At 37.5% G+C, this 22,493-nt stretch overlaps 1 long non-coding RNA gene across 1 annotated transcript in view; it reads right to left on the bottom strand.

Annotated features, from left to right (window-relative positions):
• LOC110156803 (uncharacterized) overlaps positions 1-22,152 on the bottom strand; it is a 94,978-nt gene extending 72,826 nt beyond the window's left edge. Inside the window, exon 1 of the long non-coding RNA XR_002318657.2 lies at positions 22,073-22,152. This is a non-coding gene — a long non-coding RNA (uncharacterized LOC110156803). The remainder of the gene's footprint in view (positions 1-22,072) is intronic.
• Between the last annotated feature and the right edge of the window lie 341 nt (positions 22,153-22,493).

Raw genomic sequence — 22,493 nt, 5'->3', positions numbered from 1 at the left:
GTCCAATATTTGAAGAATCACAATTCAATACACTGCAAAGCCGCTTGCCGTACAGTAATGAAATTGTAGATGTTCTCATACAAATTACAAAGGATGGTAAGTCTTTGTAACAGTACGTTGGTTTTGTTACGTGACTCTGTTTGGCCAGTCACATGCAGGTATTCACAGTGCATTAATTCCCAACAAAGAGAAAGGCAATAAGGCATCAGTATTAACAATGGTGCCAGTAACTTAAAGCATTTTTCTCAAAGACTGGCTCGCGACCCTCAGGTGGGTCGCAAGGGATTTTTTTTTTTTTGGGGGGGGGGGGTCACCTTGTCACTATCTGCATATAGGTCTGCAATATACAGTTCTGACACATGTCGAAATGTTAAAACATGTTTTGTATAATGTCTAATCTTTCTGTAATTATTGTATGGACTATTTTGTTTGAATATTACTGGTTCAGTTGAATGGTGAAAAGAAAAAAACAGGCTACATTTAATGTCCAAATATGCAACTCACAAACATACCCGAAGATTTGTTTCATTCACACTTTTTAAACAAAAATCCTGCATATTTAGGCTGAGTTCTTCTCTCAAACAGAAAACACGTCCTGTATTATCACCATATATAACTGTATAACTACCACTACATGACATCACAAGGTGGAACAGAGTACAGTATTTTGAGCTCTGACGATGCAGATAGAATTGAAGCAGTGAATGAAACATTTTTTTTTAGTTTTTTGTTTTTTCAGGTTGGTCAAGTAGTGTTAGTATCTCTGTAAATTTCTAAAGAGGACATTTTTGTTTTTAGAGTACATAAAATAAACATAATGCTTTATGCCAAGAATATTTTGCATTTACCCCTAAACTAAAAACTGATTTCACTCCAGCATGCCTCAACATAACATAATTAAAAATCATTCCATTGTCAAATTACAAGGACTTTCATTTTTACCACATTTTGTAGCCCATTCAAGTCTATTATCAAGTCTGAGAATATCTGACGCATACACAATAACATGAGGAGATGAAATTACACAAACACAAAAAGCAATCAAAACCGGACGCAACCGAGAATGAAGTGTAACAGTGTGAGTAGCGCAGCCTCATCTCTGCCTACAGACACAGGGGAAGTTTTCTGTTCTAATCCTTCACCACTTCTTTTGTTATTCCTCTCCTGGATCAGTTAATTCTCCTCCCAATGTCTGAGGGCTAAAAGTGACAGCACTGAATTAATGATTCATTATGCCCAGTGTAAGCAACAGAAAGTCACTGACAGATGAAAATGAATTTACACACAACTAGTGCCAACCATGACATCTCCGCCGCAATTAGAGAAATGCAAAACCAGATACCTTCAGAGGAAGCAGGGGCCGTGCCAAAAGTCCTGCTCACTTCCAGGCGCATTTGTGCGGCATACATCTCTGGAAACCTCAAACTCTTAAAAAATACTTACAACATTCATAATCATTCATTATAGATGTGATGTATTGCTAGCTCCGGCCCGGGGCTCTCTGCTAAATGAATTTTCCACTTTCCCCTGTTATTGTGCCAGTCTCGTTAGTGCATACACCCCTCACCTTATGTCGAACATGAGCTCTAAATGGGTGGTTAGTTCGGCAAGGTAAAAAGTGCATTGTGGGTTAGTGACGTTTTTAAAGTTTTCAAATGCTCAAAAATTGAAATATAAGGGCATACATTTTCTGGTATATTTAAGTGTTTATTTGATCATTTAGTATATGCCCCTTGAAAAAACGTTGAATGAATATATATAATATAAATATATATATATATATATATATATATATATATATATATATATATATATATATATATATTATATATATATATATATATATATATATTAACCTGCTTTACATGATCCTGGTGTTTTTATTTCAGTATTTTGTATCTAAACAAATGCATTTATTTATTGATCCACAAGGGAAATTATCTGGACACAGTAGCTCACACATCACAATAAATAGCACAGGGCAAAAATATAAATGGTAATAATAAATTCAATATAAGTAGCAAAAATAGCAAGAGACTGGGGTCAAATAAGGCATAAGTATTGTATATGTACAAGTAAAAATTAAAATACAGAATTATAGTAAATATAAATTTATAATATAATAAATATATGGCCATGTACAAGAGGTCATAAGGAGAGAGAGTGCAAAGCTTAAATCGTGATTGACATAGGGTTATCTGTTACATAAGGTTGAGTTGTTGTACAGTTGTATGGAGTGTGGTATCAATGTCAATTGAGAGGAAAGGAGGGATTTATAATTTGTAAGGCAAAACAAACTTAAAATCATTGAGCGTACAGACAACTAAGAAAAGCTTTTGTGCTACAGTATGCCGAATTAGAACAGTTTGCCAGTGGAATTAAAAGTGTAAATATAAAGCAGTTCAGAAAGAATAACAATTAGATATAAAAGAGATGGAGATGTTAAGTAATGCAAAAGTATTGTATGAATGTTTCAATAAAAGATGTTAAAAAAAAAAAAGAAAGAAAGAAAATGAATTGTACCTTGATCAAATGAAAGGAAATGCATAAAATATATCATTTGACACTGAAGGAAAAGGGGTGGGAATAAATACATTTATACTTCCACCCACTCCTTCTTGAACATGAATTTAACTTGTATATAGGGATTATGTATCCTTATTATTGGTTGTTTTTTTTATGCTTTTTTTATGTCTTTCTTGATCCTGTTTTTTTTTCCTTTGCATTTTCAAAATAAATAAATGTAGTCCTGTGTCTTTCTTTTTGAGCAGAGCTGCAGGAGCCTGTTTGAGAGCGAGCTCCTCTGTCCTCTATAATCTATACTCAGTACTTTTCTCAAAAAAACTGTTACAATATAAATGTATAAACGCCTTAATCTTCAGTGTCCGCGGTTCACCTCCGGGCTGTGTACTTAACCGAGCTTTGCAGATTACTCGTTCACTTCTTGAGCTTCTATTTTCAGGCAAGTGTTTTTGGAGTTCTCAAATGTTATATCACAGTCTCCCTCCTACCACCTTCTTCTTCTTCTTCTTCCCAGCTCTTCCTCCGTCTCTGCCTTTGTCACGACCTGGAGACAAGGTGCGTGTAAATTATTTAATTAAAATTCAGCTCAGTTAAGGGGAAAAGAGGACTCCCTGGCCAAAGCCTCTCCTTTCATTTCTCATAGTTTTTAAAGCCTGTAATATTAGGACACAGCTCGCTTCTTTGCAACTTCCTCCAACTTTACAAAGGGCTAGCCAAGATTCTATTTAAAAATGCATGCAAATTTCGTTCAACAACAAACCCTTTCAGCAAAAAGGGTTTTGGTTTTGTGATGTATTCAGCGTCAGACACATCTGCTGATACGAGGAAAAAAATAAAAGTTATGCATTTTTATCTACTGACATATGCATCTGTGGTGGTTTCGAAACCAATATTGACCTAAACCTGAAACTTAAACATTCCCTTTTGAGATTTTTGCTTTGGCAGAAACTCATCCCTTGTGAATATGTATGAAGCTGGCATGATAGTGACAGATTATGAAGAGGTTAAAAGGGGAGGGTGAGGTCTGACTGGAGTTACAGGGGTGTCCCATCTGCATACGTCTCCCTGATGGATGAGCCAGGAGCAGGATTGAGTGACCTCCCTGTTTAGACAAGCCATGCGTTAGGTCAGGCCTGATCCCTGTCACGACCGCTGAATGATGGTCGCATTGAACCAGAGCATGCCCAGGGATGAAACCTTCGATAATGACACTGAAGGATTCTGGCATTTCACTTTAGGAGGCATCCGTCCAAATCAACGCGAAGGTGCCATGGGTTTTGGAGTATGTCAAAAGAGAAAAATGGATGGTGTTGTTAGGCCTGTCACCATAACAAATTTTGAAGTACAATATATTGCTGAAGTTAATACAGACGATAAACAATAATATTTGACACAATAACCCAAGAGCAGATTTAAAGATGCATTGTGTAGCTTTTCTAGTAGAGGGCCTGTCAGATGTTTTTCTCATTCTTTTGTCTGGAATGTTTTACAGTATGATATTAAACCTTTCTATCTTCATGGAGACCAAATCAGACCAAGTTACGAGTCAGATCTGTGGAGAAACAACACCATTCATAGTCAGAAAGCCTGTTCTTTTTTCAGACGAGAGAAAAGTATCTGACAGACCCACCACCAGAAAAGTTACACTATGCACTTTTAAGCACTTAGTTAAGGAGCATCTGTAATCATCAGTCATTGAAGTTATTAATTCAAAATGTTATGTCTTAAATCTTATCATATAGCCAAAAAACTACCAAAAGTGTTCCACTATTGCAAAGAAAAAATACACATGATGAATACTGACCCTAAAAAATATTATTCTAGCTTTCATATATTGAATTATAAGTTGATACAGTTATTCTCATGACAGGCCTAGATGTTGTCATTGGTAGCACTACATTACAAAACATTTTTTCACTGAACGTCTAAATAAATTCTGAGCATGTTGGCAAGGAGGGATTTGGCTTCCCCATGGCTCGCCTCCCGATGATGTTACCATAAGGAAATTGATTTTCTCTCAGACATCCAGACCTCCAAAGACTGTACAAGTCACAACAGAGATAAATCAAATAAGCGAGTGGGAGATTTACTAAAGAGGAACAACAGCAAAATCTCATAATAGCGACCCCAAAGTCAAACCTGATTGAATAACAATAACTGCATCTTTTTGACTTCGCTAAAATCTTCCAGTGATCACTGCATAGTAAACAAAGGAAGAAATTACTGCAACTATGATTATCAAAGTCCTTATTTTCTAAAGGGAATTTAATTGTTGGTTAAACAATACACACACACAAAAAAAAAAAAAAAAACAGACTCACGGTGTTCAGGCTTTGGCAGGAGTAATGTTAAATCTATTCAGCAAAACAAAAGAGTGCTGAAGTACAAATCCAGTGCACAACACCTTGAAAGGAAGCAGCCATCTGCAGATTTGTCATTTCATTTTCTTTATGCCTCTTTGGACCATTTCACACAAATACAAATGGTTTTGTTATTCTCTAAACCAAAGTATAAAAGCTTTTCTGTGAGCTCTAGTGTATTAAATTGTGTAAACCACTTAGTAGTACTTTGAAAGAGGTGGAAAGTACCAAGTTTATTTTACTCAGCTAATTTGATGGACAAAGGAACACTCAAACATTTCTGAGTTCTTTTCTGAGTAATTGGTGAAATGTTTGTGTGGGTTAGAGCACCAGCAGAAATAGCCATAGTAAGATACTTGAATAATATTTACCGCTTCATGACATCACAAGGTGCAACTGAGGACTTGAGAGCTTTGGAGATGTCAGAAAGATGAGTATATTTTTGATGAGGTAACAACATTCTAACATGACTTAAAGCTTACAGAAGTCAGATTTGCATAATATAGGATTTTTTAAAAGTACAAAAAAGTTCACATGCGATTTGATAATTGCACTGACTATTGTGATAAACAGTGAGCTCTAACTCCCGTGCAGATTTTGTATTCTCAGCATCTTGGTATCCCTAAAATTTGACCCAGTTTCTCAGTGCAGTAGATGGTCAGAAAAGCTGAAAGCCGCAGTCCTGATTTGACAGCATCCTTTACAGAAAAACTCTAATTCTGCTTCAATCAGCATATCCCGAGGCAGGCAGCATTTGACAAAGTGTATCTGGTAAACAGCTGCATCAGAGACTGCATCTGCGCTCGAAATGTGTTCACAGTAAATAACCTGATTAGAACACAGCCACAAAATCCACCAGATTTTTGTATTATTCTCCTCTGTGACTCGCTGGCACATTCGCGTATGCAAATAAGTACCAATTCCACACCCACAGGCCGTAAGGAGTCAAAACATGTCAGCTAGCTATCCCCAATATGTCTCTGGAAGTTCTCAAATATTCCCAGCCTCTTACTTCTTTTGTGACACGCTGTTTTAACTTATCCCTTTAAACACTTGAACCAAATTAGTCTCCTGCACATTAGTGAGACGACTTGGAAACTTGAAGCTCAAACGCTGGCTCGTGAACAATGTAAATAACCTCAAGTTTGTCACGTCCTGATTATGATGTATGGCCAAAAAGTGGTGTTCTCAAGTGCACTGCCAAAATAAAAGGGTCTATATAAAAGCATGGAGTCTCTCAAAGTGATCATTATACATCTGAAAGAGCTCATGCTACGCTATTTTCTCATCTACTTATGTTGTAATGTTGTTTCCTCATCAAAAACATACCTGGAGTTGTGTTTTGTTTCATTCACACATGTTTAACACACAAATCCTGTATATTTAGGCTGAGTTCCTTTCTCTATTTGAAAACACTCTGTTCCAACTTGTGATGCCATCTTGTAATACAGGAAGTGCTCCACTGTGTTTTAAAATCCACAGACCTTCACTAGTATCATTTGCTTCATTTCAGCCCTGGAATTGCCAATCTCTATTGAACTAAAGATAAAACATAGCAGTTAACTTGAAAACTACCACTAAATGACATCACAAGGTGGAACAGTGCATTTTGAGCTTTGGAGAGTAGTAATACTAAAGTGTTACCAAAGATGAGTGAATGAAACAAAGCACAACTCCGAATATGTTTTTAGATAAGGTAACAACATTATAACATGCCTTAAATCTTACAAGAGTCAGTTTTGCGTAATATAGATCCTTTAAGAGCTATAAAGTTACAGTACAAATAAAACATAACAAAGCAGCTAAGAGGTCACCGCAGGGTTATCCAGTTCGCCTCAAGCTTTTCCGGAAGCCAAGGATTAAGCCTATTTTGAATGGCTTCATCAAAGAGAGATGAAACATGGTATCTATTAAATGAGATTATTGTAAGTAGCTTTAGTTAAATTAATCTGGATGAACAAAAAGGTCAAAGAATAGAGAGGAAAGGCTATGTCAGAGCTTATTCAGGGTCACCCATGAGACAAACTGGAGTAACTTAGAATATTACTAGAAACAAGCTTGTGTGACCGGTGTAGATCTAGGTCAATTTCATCTGTGGACCTCAATGCATTCTGAAATCAATCAGGGCATGCTTTCGCCACAGAGGAGAAAATACTGAAAGCTGTTACTCGTCAACATTAAGAAGACCATGTATATGTATAGGAGGCAGGCAAGGCTGCTCAATAGCCCCATTTTATACCGACAAAAATGCCATTTCTGTGTTTTTCCTACAGCACTACAGTATATGACATGTGAAGGTTGAGGCCCCTGTCATTTCTGATGTTCTTTTGTGCTGATCATGCAATGTATAGAGGCCTATGGGAATATTATAGAGCATACAGAGAGCCTGTAGGTAAACCAGGAAATGTCAATGTCAGTGAATCTTTCAGAATTGAATTGAAATGTAAAAAAATAAAATAAAAATGATATTGTGGTATATGAGTTATCAAGTCACCAGTGCATATTCACTATTTTCTTAATCAGTGCTTAAGGTGCAAATGGAATACTACAATTTTTTTCTGTTTAATTCAAATATAAGAGAACATATATTGTGGTAAATGTTCCATCATTGTTTGTTATACAGTAATTATCCAGCAATTTAGATGTAGAAATGCCAGAATTTGCATATATTACCATTTGGTTCATTTAAGTTTTCATGGTCTTCACAAAAATAAAAACGTGATGCTGGTGGAACTGACTTCAGTATAACAGAAAAATGTAACAACATTTGTGTCGCTTGTGTAATGTTTCTGGAGGAGGATCCGTCAAATGCTTTTCCCCATGCAGATGTTATTGCTTCGTCTGGAATGTGTCACAGTATGACATTAAATCCTTCAATCTTCATGTAGACCAAACCAGACCAATTTACACGTCAGATCTGTGGAGAGACAACCTCGCACACAGTCTGCTTGTTAAGGTAGACTGTTTAATGTTATACTATGGAAGATTCCAGGCAGAGCAATGACATATCTATAGAAACAAGCACATGATGGACCCTCCACCTCCAACAACTCCCAGCAGGAGCCAGAAATCTCCCAAAATAAACCCAAGAATCAAACATTAGCCACAAAGAAATATGCAAGTGTGTGAATCGTGTAACTTTCTGTACCGTTAGCTTAGATGGTTGCGAAAGAGCAAACTGCACCTCGCGGTCTGTGTAAACACATCATCAGCTGTGCCACTTCTCCAAAGTTTTGTTTAAAGAAGATCCTAAACAAGCCCTAGCACGGCGAACATGGCGCCTCCCTCCAGTGTCCCTGCCAGCGTCGCTATTGCTAAAGAACAGACATGGTTAGGGGTATGCTTTGTTTGCCGTTTTCTTTTATGCCAGTGATTTAGACTGCATAAATCAGCCCTTGTATTTTTAATGTTTACACTGCGGACTACAATATCTAAACAACAAGCTTCCCTGACCAGCAATTTGGATGTATATGTAATAAATATGTCTAGTATAGGTTGTGTTACATTTCAATTGGACACAGACAAGATTCAATAAACAGTTTCCTTTTGGACTAGCATTCTCCTGCCAGAAACTTTTATATGGAGAATTGCCAGACATCCATCTTTCTTTTTCTGGTCTGCGCTTCATCCCAGATACAACACAGTCACTTTTAAGACTCTAGCCACTCCACCCTTTCTCCCATTTCTGTAATACCTTGCAATCTGTTGATTTAAAAGTGAATGCAAAGCTGCAGAAGCGCTTGTACAACTTTCCTATTGAGAAGCCGCCGCGATAAGGCTTGTGCCTGCTGTTTGTTTTTGCAGGCTTGCCCAGCTGATAAGGAGAAAAACACACACGATCGGACCCAAAATCTACCTCGGATCATTCATGCTTTTGTACTCCAAAATTTTCTTCTTTATTCTTTTTTTTCTCAGTCACACTTTACACACATACATACTGAGATGAGCTCCAGATGATTATCACTCAGCTAAATGGAATTAATCCCTTGGGAACTGTTAGCGCATACACCATTCATTCCCAAACACTTCAGGCCAGATGCCAAAGAGGAGAAGGTGTGAGTCCAGGAATTACAGTTTGTTTTGATCGCATGCTCTGGAGTGGTTTTAAATTAGAATGCTGTGCTTAAATAAAGTTACATACTGGATTTTGTAGCTATTGGATAAGTAACTAACAACCACAATAATTACTATAATGTCTTATCGTTCAATATATGAAAGACGGAACAATATTTTTGGGGAGCAGTATTTATCATGTGTGCATTTAATTTGCAGTGCAGTTTTTTGCAGTTTGGTTATTTTTTGTTAATATGATATGATCTGAGCCATAAAAGGTTGAATAAATTATTTCTATACTTCTAATAGAAACTCATTACAGATGCAGCAGTTTTTTTGTTTTGTTTTTTAACAATATTTGGTTCAATATTATAATTTATCATTTAAATTTAATTCAGAAATATATCGCAATTCAAAATTAAAAATAAAAATAACCAGTCAGTCAGTGGTGTCGACTTTCATTACTTTCATTCTGTGTGTAATTCTACATGTGGCTACATTCTTATCACTAATTTGCTGTATCAAACTGTGAACCTTCATTGATTGGCTGCCTCTTGTATTCTGAGTCACTGGTTGTCATTTGTGGTTACAAAACGTGTCCTTCCTCTCACACCCAGAGCTGGTGTGATTGGAGAGGGCTGTGAGGATGGAAGGTCCAGTACAGGGACAGAAAGACAACGTGTGCTTGGATGATTTGGTTTAACTGGTGGCAATTAATTACCGTTAAAGATTGACAGTTAGAGCTATATTCCATAATGTAATTGCTGTAAACTCAATAAGTGGGATACACTATCCAGCTTTTTCAGTTCTGATATCATTTCGATCCTATAGCTTTACAGTAAGCATCTGCCGTTACCCAATATCAAGCGATACCTAAAAGTAGATTTATTTCCTTTAAACAAACCTCAAATATGACAAAACTAATCCAAATGTAGCTGTTATTTATCTCTCAAGTAACAACATTCAGACATTATGAGACCAGGGTCAGGGCCAACTATGATGAGTAAATCATTTTATCATCAATTTATATGTCCATCCAGGATATTGGCAGATCTGATATTTGAAAGCCGATATCCGAAAGCCGAAGTTATTTAGTGTAGGCGTTAATTTCCAATATCAGTATCGGATTGGTGCATCCATGCTCAGTAACTGACTATAAAGAAAAGCAGCTAAACATAATATCTAACATTCATGTTTGGACCTGCACTTCTGTTTTACTACAATCCAATGAGACATCCGTGCAGTCACATTTTGCGCAGTGCTCTGTTTGTTCAAATAAATCTCAGCTTTTTCATCTTAAACAAATTATAAACCAAAAAGGCCAACATGCTAAAAAGTGCAAATATCTATCTCTAATCACCATGCACCTTGTTTTGTAATCGATTTATATGCTCCTCTCTGTTATCTTTCACCAAATGGAAATGGAAAACTTAACAGTACATTAGTGTAATATTGGCAAACTAATATTCTGTGTACATTTCCAGCATCTATAAATATAAATAGATTTCACAGTGTAATAATGAACCCACTACTGTACAGATTGTGAATCATTAGCATTTGCCTGCTGATTCAATTCCATTTCTGAAACACATACACATACAGTACTTTCTTTGTCAGTGTCTTATTGTTGTCTGGCTGTGTTTGCTATAGTCCCAATTTGGAAACATCCCAAAAACCCAAGAGGAGCGTCTGCCTCTAGTTTCGGATTTGAACCTGGGCTGATACACATCCAAAGTAATGAACCCGTCTCTTGTTTGCAGGTTTGCAGCCAGGATTGCAAATTGGTGCAAACCCTCATTTCCATCGCGTTTGAGCAGCCTTATCTGCTGCCATGTTGATGTCAGAGGAGCAACCCGACTCCCGGCTTCCAGCTCTGTGCCTTAGTGACATGGATTAATTTTCTTCTTCAGAGTTTTGCCAGAGGGAGGACTTCTACAACGCGTTGTGGTGTGGTACAAGTTCCACCACTTTCTGTCTCCTTCTCAAATGTCAATCACTATGGAAAAAGGAGGAAATGTTCAAAGACAGGTGCTGCTTTAAAGGTGCACTTGGTTGGGGGTCCATCACCTGCTTGTTTCTATGGATATGTCACTGCTCTGCCTGGAATGTTCCACAGTATGATGTTAAACAGCTCATCTTTACATGTATTAAATTACAGGTAGTTTTATAGCTCAAAAGTACCTACAAAAATATGCATTGTGTCTTGCCTCTGCACAGATGTGACCTGTAACTTAATCTGGTTTGGTCTCCATGAAGATAGAAATGTTTAATTTTTGATAAACCCTCCCTGTCACCCATGCACCTGCTCACGGAAAAGAAACTTTGAAATCCATACATCTGGGGCTGTTTTGCTTAGATCACTCCTAAACATAGGGTTTCATCTCACTTTGGTGTTTGACATTGTGTATGTGATATGGTTAGTGTTGAGAGAGGTGCAAAGAGGGGATTTACCAAGAAAGGTGTAAAGTAAACATGCATCAAAGGACACAAATATAACGCGTGAATCGAGCTATAATGAAGCACAGCTGGGTAAATATATTGTTTTGTAAAAAAGCAAAAATAAGGCACAAACAAAATCAAGCATTTTTAACACTAACTACTGGGTAGACAACATGTATGCACTTCAAAAACATACAATACAATATAGATAATGAAATAAAATAAAATCATAGTATAATGTAATAAATAAATGGATACAAAAAATAATATAGTTAGTACATTTCTATGGGTCAAGGTCAATTCATTTGTAATGTTCAATAACATTTTATAGCTATACTGTATTCACTGTAAAAAGCTTTAAAAAATGGATTCATGTATACGATGTTTTGCATTTAAGAGGATTACATTAAAGGTGAACTATGTAACTTTCCGGCTGCGGATCTGTCACCCGCTTGTTTCTACGGAAATGTCATTGCTCTGCCTGAAATGTTCCACAGTATGACATTAAACAGCTCTACCGTACGTGTTTTTTATAGCTCAACAATAGCATTCTGATTGCCTCTCCACAGATCTGACCTGTAACTTGGTCTGTCGTTGTCTCCATGAAGACAGAAAGGTTTAATACTATATTGTGAAACATGCCAGACACAGCAGTGACATCTCCAAGGAGAAAAGCATTTGACAGCCCCAGAAAAGTTACATAATACACCTTTAACCAACAAGCAGTCTATTTTATTCTTGAGGACAATTCCATATAAAATGTCTGTCATCGAATCTCATTTTACCTGTACATTCTTCTGTATCAGCCATTTTTGTGTTTGGGTCCGAAATATCTTAGAGGCAGTGCATTCGTAGATGATGTGATCACTGGGTAAATAAATAACTGCTCCCACTACAGCTGATTGCACTATATGTCATAAAAGCAATTCCCATAAGAATCTAATGTAATATGCATACACAATTTGCATTTATGATCAGCGTCTTTTGTAAACAGCTCGTTGCATATTGTGTATTTTGTGAATAAATGGCAGAGTTGACAGCATACTTATACGTGCGGTTGAAACAAAATGAACAAATTTGTCTGAATATATTTTTGATAGCATTAAACAACTCCCAAAGCACTGTATTAATGAGTTTGTTTTGGTGGGAAATAACATTGCTCTGCAGTTCAGGAAGTCATTAGTTTAATTATTTTCCGTTTCCACAACTGCCAACTTGGTGACAGCAAACATTGCAAACTATAGCTATTTCATTTTGAGACTGTGGACATTTATATATAGAGTTGTTGTTGTTGTTGTTGTTGTTTTTAAACGTGCATATGTGTACAATTTTTAGCATACCGGTCTCACAATAAAGTTGGTGATTGTGGAGATACCAAACCATAGACTGTATACATAAATGGACATAGCTAACCCGCTAGCCGCCATGTTCCAAAATAGAAAGTGAGCAAGGGGGTGCTTCCCACTCCGTCGACTCTGACTCCAATTGACTTTACATTAAAAAAAGTCACTGCTCTCTCTGTAACTGCTGCTGTCAGGCTCATCATTTTGGTCTTAAAATGTTCATATTAACCCGCTCAACGTGATCCTGGTGTTTTTATTATATAGCTATTTTGTTCGTAAATAAATTCCTATTCCTAACATGGAACTCTGCTCCAGATTCACTCCTATAACTGCAAGCCTCAGTGAGCTTCATTTGACTGGAGCCAAATGCTATGGGTGACGTCACACTCCCTTAGTCCATTTCTTTAAACAGTCTTTATGAAAGTATATGAAGTATATGAAAAACAATAATGAAGTAAATGTATGTGTGTACTGATACATGATTGACTTGGCCGTTTCTCAGGTGTCACCTCCAGTTCCCAAAAAGAGTGCTATTAATCCCCCATTTACTACTACAGTATATTCAAAAACAGGTTTTCAGTGAGCATGACCTCCTCTAGGTTTGAGGATACATGATGTCCTTAAGGGTTAAAAGGTGCACTGTGTGACTCATAGGAGGGCATGTTATTTAATTTCTTCCATGAATATGTAATGTTCCACAGTACAGAAACTTCTCCATCTAACTGGTGAAAAGCATTGCAAGTTAACTGTTTTTCAAGGTATTTTTGATCAATGAAAACAACTGTAATGACATTAGACCTGTCACAATAATTACTATATCAGTTTATCGTTCAATATATGATAATTGGAACAATATATTTTGTGGCTCAGTATTTATCGTGTGTACTTTTTCTTTGCAACAATGGGGAGATTTTTTACCATTTTTATGTAAAAATGTAAACTGTATAGGATAGAATAAATAACTTCTGTCGGAGGATTATTTGTTCATTCACCCATGTGTTGGTTGTAGCTTGGGCTTTTTAATGACAGTGTATTTAAAAATCAGTTTATTTTTTCATTATCTTGCTTTGTGTCAATGGCATAAAGTTTTCAGTATTATAATTTATCTCAGTATTTCTCTGTATCAATATATCGTGCTTTAAAATGTGTAAATATGTATATCGTGTTAGGCCTAAATAAAATAGATAAGATTAATGCCATAATGTGAAAAATCCCAGGTGACTCAAAAGCAGCTCACCAGAAAAGCTATGAAGTGTGCTTTTTTTACCCACCAGAAATCTGAATCGCTAATATATGATTTTAAAAGTGCACTGTGCAACTTTTCTGGTGGAAGGTCTGCTACCTACTTGTCTCCATGGAGATATTATTGTTTTGCCTGGAATGTTTATGGTATGAGATTAAACATATCCATCTAGCATTTATTCATTACAGGTGTTTCTATTGCTCAAAAATACAATAATTCCCTCAGTGAATAGGGGCGCCTCTTCCCAGATGTGAATTGTAACAAGGAGTACAGTAGTGCTGTAACCTGCTTGTCTCCCTTGTAAAAGATTTAGGTTTAATCTATTCTGAGGAACACTGTAGATAAAGCAATAACATTTCTATGGAGATAAGCAGGTGGCGGACCCTCCACAAGAAATGTTACACAGTGCACCTTTAACATCTAGCATTCAAACTAATGACAAATTACCAAAACATATTTACATTCACAACTGGCTAGACACCATCACCGGAGCGATAGACCTGTAAAAGTGAGGTTGCCAGTGTGAAAACAAACATTCCCCTGTGCGGCGTGCAAACATGAATAAATGTAAATGAGTAGCACATTAATTTACTGATCACTGGAGTCAGTCACAGTCATGAAATCAATCCATCTCGCCACAAGACATCAACTCTTTTATGTAAATTGCCAGACTTCTCTCTGTAGACACAGTCGACACAGCATGTAGGTTAGATCTCACACTCGCTTATACAAAGTGGCATTTTTTGTACAGAAGCTTTGGCCAAATCTTATCAAAAACCCAGCTGGCAGTAACTCCTTGCTGAAATGACTTCAACAGGTTTTTACAGCAGCTAATCAACACCTCTAAGTGGCATAGAAACCCTACCTCACCTTCTCCTGTACACCCAAAATTATCCTTTTAAGAAAATCAGACGAAAAAAAATCTAACTGTTACGAAATTGGCAGACAAAGAGAGAGCAGTTTTTGAGAGACTGTTGACCCGACTTAGTGGTACAAGGTTACAGAAATAGAAGTATGAAAGCTTCCAATACAGTGCAAGCTTAAAAGACAATCACCTGGCTTTGAAATATACTTGATGAGAGACTTTTCAAACGGGCGAAGTCGACAGGCTGGAGCAAACAGTGATCAAAAAGAGGCAGGAGACACCTTTCAGTTGCAATGAGCCAAACATTGAGCAACATGAGTTTAAAAGAAGTAGCGTGCTGGCAAATCTGAGAAAGCCATTATGACAGGCCTATAATCACACAGTAGTTGCTAATCAGCGGGGATATCGGAGTGAATGGACTTCAGACAGTTCCCATTTAATATTTAAATTAGGAAGCGCTTGTAGTAATATTAAGGGAGTATGATTCACCACTTGTGAGCTTTTGTAATGAGTGAGTATACTTAAGAAATCCCAGGCATTTAATAGCACCTGAGCAGTTAAAGGGGCACTGTGTAACTTTTCTGGTGGTGGTAGTGGGCTACTTGTCTCCATGGAGATGTTGTTGCTTAGCCTGAAATGCTGAAACACAAGGCATTAAAGCTATTGTTCTAACATTTATTCAATTACAGGAATCTGCTGCGCCAAAATATATTGAAAAAATAATGTAGTTTTATTGCGGGTAGGATCACCTTTCCACTGATTTGACCTGTAACTCTGCTTGGCGGGGTCTCAGTTGAGAGAGATAAGTTTAATGTCGGACCCTCCACCAGAAAATGTCCATTATGCACCTTTGGAGGCAAGCTTGAAAATGCCTATATTATACTAAAGGCAAAAATGATTTCCCATCATGCTTAGGGATTGCCTGGAAGTAATGATATTGTATTCAAAGCATGCAGGATATCACCTTGGCGGTATAGTACTAATCTATGAGTGTCACCGTCAACCCTCTATGTCATTATGAAAATGCATACTGCAGCACAGTGAGAGCCAATGTGATTTTAGGTTGCATCTGATCCCCCGTGGACAGGATACGACTCCATACAAATCCATATCTAAAGGCGTATATTTCTCTTTATATTGAAGATTACTTTTTAACAATGCAGTGATATATAGGCCAGGTGCTTGTTCTCACAGCAATTTGGGCTCTGTTTCCCGAATGCATAGTTTCAATATGTTATAATACATGGTAGTTTACATAGGTTTAAGAAAGAGATCCCTCCTCCGGCCGTTTTACGCAAGGCTTAGGTGTAATCGGACAGGCTAAGTGAAAGCACCTGGGCCAGGAGCAACAGAGGGAGATGATAAAATGTGTCAGGGGAGTCTGAAAGTGCAAAAGAGAAATGCTGAAATTCCCATTATTTTTGGCTACTGTTCACCCAACTTTCATGATGGAGATGTCTGAAACGAAACAAGAAATTGCTATGATTAAGTAGAAGATGTAGAGGCATGATTGATCAGTATGTCAAGTGGTTAATTTCCCAAGTGATATTTACTGAATCAATACTACATGTATGTAACTATGGTATACACTAATGAATGAAAACTATAATTATTTGCGCACAGCTAATGTTCAAGAAGACATATAATGCATTATTGTGGTTTTCCCTTTAAAACATGCTTCTGCAATGGTTATTTCACATTTTCTAAATTAAAGCAAGTCTGCATTTGTAAAATATACTTAGGCACATAGTGAAACTTTTCTGCTGGAGGGTCCATCAAATGCATTTCTCCCTGGAGATGTTATTGATTTGTCTTGAATGTTTCACAGTATGGTAAAACAGAATGCCTGTTTTTTAAAAAGCCTGTATTTTTAAACTACAAAAACACCAGAAATTTTATAAATGTAAGATAGAGCTATGTTATGTTGTTACTGTGGAACATTCTAGTCAGAGCAATGACATATCCAGACAAACAAGCAGGTGACAGCTACATAGTGCACCTTTAAATAACTAATTGATACTTCCCGTTTGCAAAGGGGCATTTAGGCATCAGAGCTCTTTCTGAAGTTAGCAACAGAAATGAACAACCAGGAAATAAACAAACAAAGTCTTTATCTCTGTGAATGCTATGCTAACAGAGCCATGCATTCATTGTGAACACTATTTATTTTGTAGAATGAGTCTGGTGATGGTTTATGGACTTAAGAACCGAGCGGAAGTCCAGAGTTTTATCTCTGACACACTAATTGGGCAAATTGCGTATAGATCATTTTCGACTGCTCAGAGAAGAGGACTTTGGTTTAACGGATTTATGAAACAAGCATGAAGCAAAATATAACTCCAGGTATATTCAGTATAACATGATTACAGCTCAAAAAAGTGCATATTGCATAATTCTGGCCGAATTTGTGGGTGTTTTTTTTTTTTTTCTTTCAGTCCTGCAGAGATAAAATCGTGCAGATTCACTTTCTTTCTTGTGTAGTTTGGTCTTTGACTTGAAGAGAGAATACATATTTCAGAAGCCCACACTATCACTTTCAGAATGTGTCTTTCGTTCTCCCAGGACAGCATCTCTCTCCTTTACCTTGAAACACTCCCAGAGGACGTCCAAAGAGGATAAGAGGGCAACTTGTTATTGATTTACCTGCTAAGAACTGACAGAGCTCCAACATAAAAGCATTCATATATAAGCAATGAGGGCCCTTCCAAACTACAAATCATGTCAGGCTATTGATACAGTATGACAAAGAAACATTGATCTAAAATTCAAGCACATTTCTGAAGTCGCAATGACAAGCTGAGACAAGCACAGAAAATGCAGAATACGCAATATAATATATATATATATATATATATATATATATATATATATATATATATATATATAGCTGACACACCTTTGTAGTTATCACCGTTGACCTCCCAAAGGCTCCCAATCACCCCTCCTTCCCTGCCCATTACATGACCTTTAAACTATAGCTCACTTAGTCACATTATCTTGATTCCTGTGAGTGCGTGTGTCTGCACGGCTGTGTGCTGGACATACACAATATCCTACGGCAAACACACACTGGAGCAAATGGTGGACACCTTATTGCCACCAATAAGAGACAGCTCCCAGGCAAACTGACAAGGAAAAGGTCAATGACTGATGACTGTAGGTTTTACTCACATGTGATTTTGGCTGTAAAAAAGGACTTCATTGCCTCCACATGACACCACAACGACCCATAGTAAAACACAGGGGCAACAAAATGTAACTACAGTAAGTCAATAGAAATTTGCATAAAAGCTACAATTTATAATCTTAAAGGTGCTCTGTGTAACTTTAATGGGGAGAGTCCATCACCTGCTTGTCTATGTGATGACATTATTGCTTTGTTTGGAATATTCCACAGTGTGCATTAAACATATCCATCTTGCATTCATTCAATTAAAAATAGTTTTTATAGCTCAAAAATACCAAAACATGCATTCTTGCTTTGAGTGTCATCACCTCTCCGTAGATCTGGCCTGTAACTTAGCTTGATGGTGTTGCAAGCTTGTTTTTATGGAAATAGCTTGAAATGCACCGTATTGTGGCAATGAGCTGACCCTCCACCAGAAAAGTGCAACTTTGAGCTACTTCTGTATAGTCTAACAACAAGTGCATAAAAAGTCTTTCTCGATGTATCCAAGATGTTTATGAGGTAAATGGGGTTTGTCAGTGTCTTTCCCCGCACTGTCAGTGAAGCTAAGCAGATGCTACGAATGAAGGACAACACCACTAGCAATAACAGCATAGGGGGAGACAATGACAGGCAGCCAAGGCACTCACCTCATAAGACTTTACTGTAATCGCACCTCAGGCAGTGGGCTTAAATCAAATTCAGCCTGAAATTGGTGCGGTGGTGAGCTAACTCGCCTGACACTAATTGACATGGTTCTATCTGATGTAGGCATTACCGGCACACACCGCTCTGCATGGGAAGAGAGTTTAACATGAGACAGTTCAAGGCCAACAACAGGGAAAAGGTGTTGTTGTTTTAATCATTGAACCTGAATGGAAAAGTTCTAGCCCACATGGTTGGCTAAAGATAGATGGGGGCTGCTTTCTTCTCATGTGGTCTGCATGGCTGTGAAAGTGGATTAAACTAGCTTTAAACATCAAGACGATCTTTAATGAAACCCAATGGAGGAGTTAGCCCGTCTGTTTGGCCAGCTGACTCCCGTAAAATACCTATCCATGTCTCCTATTGCCGGCACTAAAAGTAGCCTGGTAGAGCCTGCCTGAGCGCGCGGCCGGCCTAAGGGCTCAGGTCGTCAAACAACTCTCGTTCAATTACTGTAGGCTCCATGTTTTCTTTTAGCAGCTGTTTGTTTGTTAAGAAATGATTTATGGATTTGGGTACATTTGGAGGTGCAACATGCATTTGTAGCAAAATACAAACATCAAATTTTACCACCAAGTGTTACATCATTTTCTGTGTATCTTCCTTTTAGATATTTCAACATGCAGAGTGACAGAAAGTTGACTACAAATTTGCCATGTTACAAATATGATAAATGATTTGTGTCTGTTTTTTCTCTAGCGATTAATAATTATGTAACCGTCCCATCTTAAAGGATATTGTTAACAATTGAATCACAGAATTGTATTTTTCTTATAAAATACAGCTGTCACACCACAAGACATTAAAAAGCTGCATTTGTTCAAAGTTTGATTTCACAAAAATAAGAATATAATAATTATTTATTTTGGCTTCTTTTTTCTTTTATTTTAAACCCTTAACCCCAGAGATTTTAATGTTGCATAAATAACATATGAGCTACTTTTAGGTCTTGTGTATCTTTTTAAATGTGATTTTTCATGTCACACTACAAGAAAACTGAATTCCTCATATCGTTTATTGTAGATTTAAAGAGATAAACCTGTTGTTCTTGTAAAGATTATCATTATGCCAACACCTGCCCTACCCATTTCTGACAAAAATGATACACCGGACATTTAAGTGTGTATTTGCTAAATATACAAAAAAGTCAAATACAACTGCTAAAACTGTTGATTAGAATTTTATAATCTAAACCTAACAAATGGACATGATGTTAAGTACCCATTTATCTTCAAACTCTGCAAGATTGGTGGCCAAGAAGTGAGATAAACAAGATGTGGTTAAAATGTGCAACAAAGTCAAATTAAGCTAATGTGGAAGAATAATTGTTAACTGAAGTAAAATGATGCTTTAAATGCATAAACTTGAGACACAGTGAGTAAAAGTGCAGTAATCTACGTTATTGTTTTGCTTCTTGTAATCCCAAAACATCTGTCGCTTATAAACAAAACCAAAAGAGACCATTTGATAAAAAGTGAAAATTGCCTTGAGCAGTTTTGATTTCAGCCATCTGGATAATTTTGCAACATACCAGTAGTAGTGAGAAACTGAATTGTGTAATAACAAGTGCGAGAACCAATACAGCGTGTTGACAGAGAACAGTATATTTACATTGAACTTTTTGTATCTGACATCTGCAGTGGTCAAACAGCCCAATGCCCTCCACCCGCGGCCCATTTGGAAAATTCATAACAATGATCAATAAGGGGACAGCATCACGCACAACACGGCCATCTATCACGCGAGGAAAAACATGAAGAAAAACATTACTCAAGTGATATTGACTGGGGCTAAAACGATACATCACACTCAAGGGTAGGCTGTGGTTCACCTTTCTCCTTGTGTCTCTGCTTCTGCCTGGATGTCCACCCCACTGACAAAACCAGAAAAAGAACTTCATAATCATCTTAACACACTCCCGCTTCCCAGAGAACAGAGATTTAGTTTAGCACATACCAATGGTGAATGTGAGTGGTAGTGGAGCTGAAAAAAGTCCAAGGCATGCTGCTGTACAATTTATTCACTTTTTTATCCTTTAACAACCCTCGTGCTCATCTTTTAGACTGTGCATTCACCATGACAGTGCTCCCTTTGCCTCAGCACTACAATAGCTTTGTTGATAGGTCTGTCACAATATCACATTTTCAAGCAAGATATATTGCTACAGAGAAATACTGCTATAAATGATTACATCAAAAGTACTTTATGCCATTAACACAAAGCAAGATAATCCCAGTGAACCATATTTTAAATAGGCAGTATCATTATAAAACCTGAGCTTTAACAAATAAATGTCAGAATGAACCATTAATTAGCCACAGAAGTTATTTATTCTACCCTTTACAGCTCAAATCTTGTGTTATTACATTAAAATGGCAAAAATCTCCCTGCTATTGCAAAGAAAAAGTACCCATACATACTGAGTCCCAAAATATTTAGTACCAGTTTTCATCTTATATTGAATGATAAGATAATATACGGCAGTAATAATTGTGCCAAGGCTATTTGTGTATATACTGATATTAAAACACCATTGTTGAAATATGCAACAAACCCAGATGTTAAACTTGAGTGCTTGTTTCTATAAAAGAGGAACTATATCACACTGTGTATTTGCAAAACTTGTTGTCTGATGAATAACTGCTCACTAAACAACGAAAACAAGATATTTGCACCATAGCAAAACTGGCATTTACTCTGCTTTAACTCATTATCCAGCACAATGTCAAAGTACCCTCAGGTCACAGAAAGGGAGCATTCCTTCACATAGCCTTCTAAGGACTTCATAAATAATCACTATTCCCCATTCATGACCGCACGACACTGCCATGTATGGACACTCTTAATTTCCTCTCGTCTGCCTGCAACAGTGACAAACAAACACTTAATATCTGATCATCCAAATAATCACAAAGAGACGGAGAAGCGCGCTGCCGGTTTGACAAATGCGTTTGTTTTTTTCCTTTTCGCTAAATTAACTTTCTGATATGGTTATTCATGAGAGAGACATTTTCGATTTTAATTAACTATAAGATACAATCCGGATTTGACAGAGCTGCACGCAGCGCTGTGGAGCAGTCAGGGAGAGCGGTGCAGGCAGAAGCCGGCTGTGAAAGGTGATGCTGAGGGAAACCCCAGCACCACTCCAGCCCCGAAAGCTGTCGCTAAATTCCGTGTCGAGATGAAAGCAGCAGATTTTTCAAACCGAAGATAACGCAACTTCCTACTTATCTACTTATAGTCTAATTTCAAATAACAGGAGGGAGTTATTATTCCAGTGCGTAAATGAAGTGCGTAAAGTAAAAGCGGTGGATATGTGCAAAGTGGAAAGAGTTGATTCAACAGACGAATAAAAACTTTATATAATTTTCTTACCTTGACATCTGGAGATACGTAGGTCAGGAGCAGTCTCAAAGTAGAATGATACAACGGAGCAATCCACTCCCAACTTGTCACGGGTCCGTGTTTGGCACAGCAGCGAGGAAGTCCATTCTGTCAAAGGTAAAACGCTTTAGTGGTGTGTAGCTAACGAGGTCCACTACCTTCTACCGCCAGCTAGCTGCAGATTGAACAGCGTTGGGTACGAGGCACAGCGGGATCTCCAAGGGCGCATCCGAGTCCGTGCGTCACCATTGGCCAGAGCACGGTGACGCACCGGCAGGTGGCACACCCGCTGTATTAAAGACGCGATTCATTCAATGTAACTGCCAGAGGGGGCGAAGGGACTTACAGAAAAGTCATACAAGACCAAAAACTGTCGTAATGATAGCAGGTTTTCTGCCTGACGACATCCTGT

The sequence above is a fragment of the Boleophthalmus pectinirostris genome, unplaced genomic scaffold (genome assembly GCF_026225935.1).
Source record: "Boleophthalmus pectinirostris isolate CB_2022bp ecotype Guang Dong unplaced genomic scaffold, ASM2622593v1 HiC_scaffold_5, whole genome shotgun sequence".
In the NCBI taxonomy this organism is placed as follows: domain Eukaryota; kingdom Metazoa; phylum Chordata; class Actinopteri; order Gobiiformes; family Gobiidae; genus Boleophthalmus; species Boleophthalmus pectinirostris.
The sequence above is the reverse complement of the archived record's forward strand: the minus strand, read 5'-3'. Positions and strand labels throughout refer to the sequence as shown.